Source organism: Malaclemys terrapin, chromosome 3 (assembly GCF_027887155.1).
Source record: "Malaclemys terrapin pileata isolate rMalTer1 chromosome 3, rMalTer1.hap1, whole genome shotgun sequence".
Taxonomy (NCBI): Eukaryota; Metazoa; Chordata; order Testudines; family Emydidae; genus Malaclemys; species Malaclemys terrapin.
Window position 1 is genome coordinate 42,602,498 of NC_071507.1, and position 9,770 is coordinate 42,612,267.

General features: G+C 44.9%; 1 long non-coding RNA gene across 1 annotated transcript; it reads left to right on the forward strand.

Annotated features, from left to right (window-relative positions):
* The first annotated feature begins 209 nt into the window (after window positions 1–209).
* Window positions 210–7,395, forward strand: LOC128835030 (uncharacterized). The gene is made up of 4 exons (XR_008444558.1): window positions 210–714; window positions 2,790–2,870; window positions 4,072–4,265; window positions 7,115–7,395. It is a non-coding gene; the product is annotated as an uncharacterized LOC128835030 (long non-coding RNA).
* Window positions 7,396–9,770: the final 2,375 nt, after the last annotated feature.

Here is a 9,770-nt window from a genome sequence, read left to right on the forward strand (position 1 = left end):
TATCAATTCCCTCTGCATTTTCTAGCCTGCCGTCTTTTTCTACTTCCATTTGTGGTGAATGACGGACTGTAGTTCTGTGCTCTCGCTTCAGAAAAAAACACATGAAAAAGCAATCATGTAGCACAGTGTGGAGCCCGTATTGTGGCAAGCAGGCACTGAGTTACAGTGCTCACTCCATGCCCAGCTAATGGAGCACGGTGCTTGATATTTACGTTATCCTGAAGTGTGTTTTATAAGGCTGCCAGATATCCACCATCCATTTATTTTGGCATTCCAATGCACATAGGGTGGACAAACCTGCCTGGACCACATGCTTTTCAGCTGGGTTTTGTCATTTGGTTATTTTGAATATTCTATTTAGATTATTATTTCTCTATCAAGGAAATCTACACACATGTAGCTTTCCAATAAACATGACTTTAATGTTTCTCTGTTGGAATTAGAAGCTGCTATAATTCAATTGTATATTACTAAGTGAATCTACTATACAAATGCATATTATAACTTTTGTCTGGTTTTTTAGTTGCACTGAACTTTTAATGACAGGTGAGATGCCTTTAGTGAGAGTATAATGCTTATACAGAAGAATGAAGTTTCCTATTAGCAACTACAAACAATTTTTTATTTTATAGTTGGACAATCTGAAGTCAAGAATTCAACTGAAGAAGCAAAATGGATTTGCTTGCAGTGAGACGAAGACGTGGAGGAAATCCTGTAAGCAGCTAGAGAAGGAAAAAAAATGTTGCAGAAACAAATTGCTGAACATGGTGCTCCATTAAAGGAGCAAAAGACAAGTATGGGGTAGTTTAAGAAGGAAATGCTATACTAGAATGTTATTATAAGGTTGCAAATCATTCATGGAAGTCACGGTTTCCGTGACTTCTGTGAATTTTGCAGTGCTGGTGCAGCTGATCCCAGGACCACCCCATCAGCTGGGGAAGCCCAGGAGCCAGCCGCACTGGCCGTTGCTCCGGCAGCACTAGGCATGGTCCCTGGTGCTGCCCTGGAGCAGGAGTCTGGGACTAGTGGCAGCGGGAACCTGGGCATCCCCCCAGCAACAGCGTCGCCCTGTTCTCTCTCTCCCCCACTCCCCAGCAGTCTTCAGGAGCGTCCCCCCTCCCAGTAGGTAAGATTTAGTCACGAGTATTTTTAGTAAAAGTCATGAACAGGTCATGGGGCCGTGACTTTTTGTTTATTGCCCGTGACCTGTCCATGACTTTCACTAAAAATACCCGAGACTAAAACATAGCCTTAATCATGATCCTGTTTCTAACCTTAATGCATTTATTTATACAATCTGTTTTCAAAACATGCATTATTACGTTTGATTCAGATGAGGCGCCAGATCCTCAGCTGGTGTAAATCAGTATAGTTTCTGAAGCTCTGCCATTCACACCAGCTGAGAATTTGGCCCAAGATCTGTCTCCTCAAATTTCAGAGTCTCCTTATATGTTATGAATATAGATTTCCAATGCCTATGTTTTGAAATCAAAAATGACCTTAGGATGAAGGGAGGCTATTTTTTAAAGAACATTAGAGTGCTGTGTATAACTTCTTACAATGCTTTGTTTGAGACATGAGAGTGTAAAATGTTGGAGTGTGTCTGTTCTTTCCGTTGCTGGCCATCACAACAAAGAAAATTCACATTCTGGGTATAGATGGCTGATAGTTCAGCATCCACCATGGAGAAATTGACATCTTTTAGAGTTTATACATATGTCCTTCCAAACAGCTTTTGGTGTCCTTCTGGATTGTAGACAGGGAGAGAGGAGCAACTCTTAAAGTGTTATGATTCAGACAAGCAGGTGTAAAGGTAGCCATCTTGCAGCAAAAAATCTTCAGGACCAGACTCCAAAGAGAAACTGCTGAGCTCCAGTTCATTTGCAAATTTGACACCATCAGATCAGGATTAAACAAAGACTGTGAATGGCTATCCAACTACAGAAGCAGTTTCTCCTCCCTTGGTGTTCACACCTCAACTGCTAGCAGAGCACCTCACCCTCCCTGATTGAACTAACCTTGTTATCTCCATACTGATTTATACCTGCCTCTGGAAATTTCCATTACTTGCATCTGAAGAAACATGCTTCAGACAGTTCCTCCATTTTCTAACTATCATCATCCTGGTACTAGTTGCAGCTTTCTGGGACCAGGAAGTGCTGGCGTTTATTAACTTTAACAAATGTTTTTTAAGACACATACATTGGGGTTTTATTGATCACAAGCTTCAGTCATTTCAAGAGTTGTCAGGGGCTAAGTATAGAGCTAATAGGACAACAGTTTAAAGTGGTCACCACAGTGTGTAAAATATACTACAACTTGTCTGCCATTCGCTAGGGTAAGTTAGGCTAGCAAATATTCATGAGTGTCCAATAAGCAGAATCACTAGCAGTATAAAAAGAGATCCATATTTCTGAGACGAGCTATATTCAATTATATACCCAAAAATTGTTAAAATAATGGTAAGGTGGTAATGTTAAGCACTTAAAAGTTAGGAAATGCCAGAATTAATGTTGCCCATGCATTGTGTGTCCAGGGGCAGATTCTAAAGAATCGGGGTACCTGGCACCCTGACAGTAAATATGGTATCAACAGAGATCTCTTCTGTAAAGTAACCTTTCAATGATGTCTGGTTTGTTTTATTTGGTATAGTTTACTGTGGTTGCACAAGCACACATCTTATGTACTTAATTAAGAAATGAATGATTGAGATCATTGCATTCTAAACTCATCTTTCCAGAGTCTCCTTAAAGTTATTTGTACAGGTAATGACTCTTTCCTTTGGTCAGGTGCTGATGAGGTTGCCATCTCCCTACATGAGAATGAGCCAGAGTATGAACTAGACAGACTCCCAGAGGTGGTGAAAAAAGGTAATTGTTACTTCTGTAGAGGAGAAGAGACCACATTGGTGGGGAGTGTGTGAGCGCATGCTTATCTAGAGAATCGTGTTGTCATATGCGTGACTTGGAAGCATTGTAAAAACTTGGACATCATCGGCCAGATTCAGCCCTTGTATAGGTTGCATAAGTCCATTTAACTCAACTGCTTGTCAGAGCTGAGTTTAGCCGCATGTGCTTTAAAAAAAAGCCCTAGTATACAATTGAGGCTATAGGGGGCTAGTATATTTTGTTGTAGATGTATATAATTTCTAGTAGTTTTGGTTTTTGGTCTGTGTGATGTCTTCCCATCTGTACAGTTTTGTAGTATTTGATGACAAAAGCAAAACAGCCAAAAATTCTGAAATCCAGAATCCTAATATCAGGTTGTAGTTTTGAAAATCAGTCTAGATACATGTTGTTGACTTTGGGACTCCTCCAAAAACTTTGCAAAAGACCTCTGGCAAAAAGAGAGGGATTCTAGGCCCAGCCATTCCCAGTATAAAACACCTTTTTCTTCTGGTTGAGATGAAGGGGGGAAATTTTTGCTGAAACATTTTTAACTGAATGTTTTTTCATTGAAATGTGCTGCATTGTCAAAGCCAAAATGTTTCACGGAGATGTATTGATTCAGACAAAGTTTTTGCTGGGAATGTTTTTGAGGTGCAAAGTGGACTCTTGCAAGGAGGAAGGCCCCCAAATTGAAAACCTGATGTTTTTGATTCAATTTCATTTTGTGAAAGCATTTGAAAGGCTTATGTTTTCATTCCAATCTAGAATAAAAACAAATTTTGAAACCTCGAAAGGTGTCGCAAAACAGAATTGTCGCCCTCCGGCCAGCTCCACTTAGAACAGTAGAAGAGACATCATTTTCAGATGGAAATGATTTTCCAGTTAATGGTGTTCCTTTAAAGGAAAAAGAGAACATTTTCTTGGGGAAAACGCTTTTGGCCATTTTAGTAGAGCTGCTGTTGCACAGATCCACACCCTTGCCTGAGTTCACCTATAAAATTTTAGGAACGCAAGATAGTCCTAATAATTCCCCCATTATATTTTATTCAGTGAGTAAATGCCATTTTACTGTCTTAAATTATTACCAGTTGTCATCTCCATCTTGAAATGAGCAAGATCAGATTGATTAAAACAATAAAGTAATTTAAGCAACCTTGGTTAATAGAAGCTGTTTATTTTTTAGGGTTTCCTGCTATTCCTGTTGTGAAAACCGACCCTTACATTTTGTGCAGAACAACTTTTAACCTAAGGACCAGTCCCCGTCTTGCTGCCCAAAGCCAAAAATTGTCACCCTGTTCCCAACTTTTACGAAAAGGCAGGTCAGATAATCTTGGGGAGATCTGTAAACCGACAGCTGGTGGCAGCAAATCACAAAAGGTAACTGATCTTAAAAATGTATCTGAATGTGCAGGGCATGGGCAATCCACATAGTGTATTTATCTCTCCAAGTGAGTTTGAAGATATGCCGTGTTATTCACACCTTCTTTCTATCTGCCATGAATATAGTGAAGACAAGGTCATCAATGTAAATACAATCAATAAAGCGTGGCATATAACAAAGATCTGGGCATAATGGTAAACTTAAAATTGTTGGTATGATCAAATCTGTGATCTCATGCCAAGTGCTCATTAACTTGGTAAATAGAAATGAGGTAAATCTTCCCACTTTAATGCTCATCACAAATATTTGATTATTTCTTGAAAGACCTGGCTGCCTAGAGCAGGGGGTGCGTGTGTGCGTGCATAGATGGATTACACACAAAAGCACTCAAAAGTTCGGATATGCTGGAATGAAGGCTCCTTGTCCCAATCTCTCTGTTCAGCCAGCCCCAGTTCTCTTCTCCTCCTCCTCTTAGCTCTGTGTCTTCTCTCAGTGTCTCCTACACATTCCTTTCCCCGTACCCCTGCCTTCTCTCATAGTCTTCTAGCCCTAGCCTCGCCTACTGGCTCCCTGTCCTTGGCCCCCTCTCCTCACCCCCGTTCCAGTCCCAATCTTGGCATACTCCTTGTCCCAGTCTGCCCTCCCACCCCCCCACCCCCATTTGCCTTTTGTCCCCTCTGCATTTGAGTCCAGTATCTTCCTCCACCACCGGGCATGTGCACCAGCTTGGAGGGGTCATTGGGAGTACAGGAAAGAAAGGTTCCTGTCTCAGTTCTGGTGCTTGGCCCAAAGCAGCTGGGAAGAACCGTTGCAGGGAAACTCTGGCGTTGACCCCTGTAGGCCTGGGTTGGAGCATATCAGTTGCTCTGTGAGGATGGCTCAGTGCTGTGTTTTCATATCCAGGAGCTGTGGGGGAAATGGCACATGTGCAGTCACTCTGTGGGGAATAGCTCATGCGCAGTTTGGTTAGCACTAAGAGCTGTGCGAGATCCAAGTATACGCAGCGAGGATGAAATCTGCAGAGATTTTAGCTGCTAAAAATCTAAGAATTCTCTCTACTGAGCGTCTGTGAACTGTGATTTTTTTCAAAGGCTTCTAATTTGGCCAAATTTGGGCAAGTTTTCCTGGGGATGGCAAAAAGCACATTCTCTGACACAAAGGCCACTCCCTGCCAAATGACAAGTCCCTGCTCCAACACATGGAGCTTTTAAAAGAAAAGTTGCCCGAATATTTTAATATGAGAAAAATGTAGATTTCCCTAGCCTTGCTCTTGGGAATAGCTTAACCATTTTGGCTGAAATTCTGCCTCTGTCCCCCACCCCCGAAGAAAAAGAGCATGAGGCAGACATACAGCATGGAAAATGTCAGCCCAAGCAATTAAAGTTTGTAAAGTTATAAGCAGCAGAAAACAGGGTCTTGTAATGGGAGGAGACAGGTAACCTTAATAATAAATGATCCTACTAGCTTTCCCAGTAATATATGTTGGTAACAATTTTGTTTTTGCTGTTGCATTGCTGTGAACAACACACAAAATCATTCTTTAAGTAACAATCTCTACAGAAACAATCATGCTTCAACAAATTGTTTGAAGAGATATTCTGTTCCCAGAGTTTTCGTTTTTTAGGGCCAGACCCTGAAGTCGTTTCTCAGTCCTTATGCAAACTTGATCTGATTTTTTTCCTTTGCTTTTAATTATTGAGGACACTGGAATGAAAATTGATCTCATTCTTTAGAATATTTGGTACTGTACTTTGTCTTAATGCTTGTATTGTGATAGCCTCAACCAGACACTGGTAACTGCATGTCCACAATCGGAGATTTTGCCCATTGCTAGAAAAACACTGTTAGAGTGATAGTGTGCCACCTCTCTAATTGTTCTATCTCCACAACTCTTAGGTCTAAAAAGGAATGCTTCCACAGTCTCTGCTTTCAGTGGTAAAAATCATTTATTTTTAGACTTAGCCGTATATTTCTCAAGCTACTATTACAATTACGGAACTGTAAGGACTGTCTTCCCTTTTTCCACTTGACATCAACATTTTAACAGCTTTTATTTTGATAAGTATCGGCGCTAGAAGGATAAGCCCTGATGCTCATCTCTCACACAGGACCCACATCAGTGTAAGTGGGATGAGAATTGAGACCAATTACCTCCACTATCAGAAGCTGTGGCATTTGGGATTTCAATTGTCGTGAAGCACACATTTATAACTACTTAAGTTTTAACTAATTGATGGTAAAATCATGTCAGAATTTGGTGGGAAGTGCAGGGGAGACAAGGATGATTGTAATAGCAGTGGGGACTGGAATTTGAGATAACCCCAAAGGTATAAATATTGTGAAATTTTTCAACAGTTTTACAAAGCTAGTATTGAACAGCAGAACATCTGGACAAGAGATCCTCTGCAGGCCAGTGTAAATGCTTCAGGAGGAAACAACTTTTTCAAGTGCTATTCTATTTACAGAATAAACTATAGGACATTTACAAATTCATTATGAAATATCAGTAATTAAACTTAAATTACATATCTCAAAATACAGTTCTGTAGATTAGTGATTGAGCAAGAATAGACTAGACAAGGAATTACTGTGTACTACTCCTTAGCTTTGCCTATACCTTGTTATATTATGTGACTTGCGATTTGTAAAACTTGAACGTGGTGAGGAGTAGGTAGTTGCTGTAAAGCATTCTGCACAGCACTGTTGTATTTTCAAAGTGATCAATATAAACACTGAAGATTCTTGCATTTAGCGGGTGTCTGCTAATTCATGGTATTCGGTTGCTTGGAATGCGTCTCTCACTTCCTGCTGGTACTTAACAAGACTATTTTTTGTTGTGTTGCAGGTAGATGATACTCAACAGTGCCAAGCAGAAACAGCTATTGAACCCATGGAATCTAGTTCAAGATCTCTTTGCATAAATGAGCAACCCACAAAAACTGTTGCTCAGACCTCTAGGGAGAATATTAACACTCACAAAGGCAGATGTTCCTTGAGCACACAAACATCACCTGAGCAAAATGAAGAAGGCCAAAACTGCATAATACTGTAAAACTGAGTAGTATAAGGCCCCTACCGTCAATAAAACCCTAACCCTGCCTCTTGACCCCTTTACCCTGCCCCTTGACCCCTTAAACCTCACCCACCTGTCACAGGGAGTCCCGCCCCAGGGGGTGTTAGTTTCGGGGTCAAGACGTCCACATGACCGGCAGCAAGGTGTGTCATGTGACCCTCCCCCTAAGAACTCCTCCTCGGTATTGGTTTTACCCTGATAGGACCACCCTGAGAAGAGATTTGACCAGTCAGGGTGAGTCCTAGGGCGGGGTGACCTGTTCGGATGTGGGTCGTGTGACCCCTCTAAGAACTCCTCCCAACACCCTCTGCCAGTCAGAGTGCAGCACCATTACCCCATATGTCCCAGCTCGGGCAGAGGAGGCCATCTCTTCCCAAGGACACGTGTTTTAGAAATTGTGGAAAGGCTGCTGAGAGGAAACATGGACTCCTTTACTACCCCTGTGAGAACTTCAGACTTTGTTTTAGCCCCGAGCACCTTTGGACTTGTGTGGAGAAAGCGCTACATCAGTGACAGTCCCGAGGAGGACCCTTTGACTCAACCGTTGATGGATACGTTGGAATCCGACCCCGAAACCCTTGTGAGGCACCCCGATGAGTGTGACGGCCTCTCATTGTTCAACCCCCTAGAGGTGGAAGGCGATCATAGCTTAGGGGAGTCACCAGCTGACAAGGTGAACAGAAAAGACGTCGCTCAGGTAAATGAATGATTAAGAAGCGACGGTCAAGGATGGGGTATAATGGGGCAAGGAACCAGGGATTGCGTAAATTAACAAGCAGCAGTGGGGTGCTTACACTGTTTCTTTTCTGAAAATCTCTCAACAGCTCGACGATGCTGTGAGGGTACCGCCCATAAGGCTTTAATTTGTTAATTTATGCAATCCCTGGTTCCTAGCCCCATTACACTCCATCCTCGACCCAGGGCCGGATCCATGCACCAGCCGACCAAGTATGTGCTTGGGGCGGCATCTTACAGCGAGGCGGCGCTAGGATTTTTATTTATTTATTTATTTTGGTTTGGCGGCGGGGCGCTCGGGGGGGCTTGGCACGGCGCTCGGAGGGGGAGCAGGGCCTTGGCATGGCGTGTCGCTCGGAGAGGTGCGGTGGCTTCAGGCGGCGTGAGGCTTGCAGGGGGTGGGGCTTCGGGTGGCGCGGTGCCGAGGGCGCGGGGGCTTGCGTGGTGCACGGGGGGTGGGGCTTCGGGCAGTACAGCGCTCGGAGGGGGGCGGGGGCTTGGCACGGCACTCGGAAGGGGCGGGGCTTCGGGCGGCACAGCGCTGGGGGAGCGGGGGCTTGCGCGGCTCTCCGAGGGTGGGGCTTTGGGCAGCATGACGTTCGGCGGTGCGGGGGCTTGGCGCGTCGGTCAGAGGTGGGGTTGGGGCTTGGCACGGCACGTCGCTCAGAGGGGGGGCGTGGCACTTGGAGGGGGTGGGGCTTCGGGCAGTGCGGCGCTGGGGGACTGGGGGCTTGCTCGGGGGGTGGAGCTTCGGGCAGCGTGGTGCTGGGGGTGTGGGGATTTCGGCAGCGCTGGTCGGGGCGGGTTCAGCTGTGCGTCACTCACGGGGTGGGGTACGGCGGGGCGGCGCTCTTTTTTTTTGCCTGGGGCGGCAAAAAAGTTAGATCCGACCCTGCCTCGACCTTTGCTTCTTAATCATTCATTTACCTGAGCAACGTCTTTTCCGTTCACCTTGCCCGCCGGTGACTCCTCCAAGCCATGATCACCTTCCACCTCTAGGGGGTTGAACAATGAGAGGCCGTCATACTCATCGGGGTGCCTCACAAGGGTTTTGGGGTTGGATTCCAATGTATCCATCAACGGTTGAGTCAAAAGGTCCTCCTTGGAACTGTCAGTGATGTAGCGCTTTCTCCACACACGTCCAAAGGTGCTCAGGTCTAAAACAAAGTCCGAAGTTCTCACAGGGGTGGTAAAGGAGTCCACCTTTCCTCTCAGCAGCCTTTCCACAATTTCTAAAACACATGTCCTTGGTAAGAGACGGCCTCTTCTGCCCGGAGCTGGGACTTCTGGGGTAATGGTGCTGCACTCTGACTGGCAGAGGGTGTTGGGAGGAGTTCTTAGAGGGGTAACACGACCCACTTCCGAACAGGTCACCCCGCCCTAGGACTCACCCTGACTGGTCAAATCTCCTCTCTGGGAGGTCCTATCAGGGCAAAACCCATGGTGATTGGTAGAGGGAAGTGGGAGGAGTTCTTACAGGGGTCACAGAAGGCACCTTGCTTATAATCATGTGGCTGCTTTGACCCCGGAAGTAATACCCCCTGGGGCGGGACTTCCTTTGACAGGTGGGCGGGGTTTGAGGGGTCAAGGGGTGGGGCTTAATGGGTCAAGGGACAGGGTTAGGGTTGGATTGACTTTAGGACCCTTATGTTACTAGCCTGCATGTAGTGACTCGGGGTGGCTCCCCTCCTGC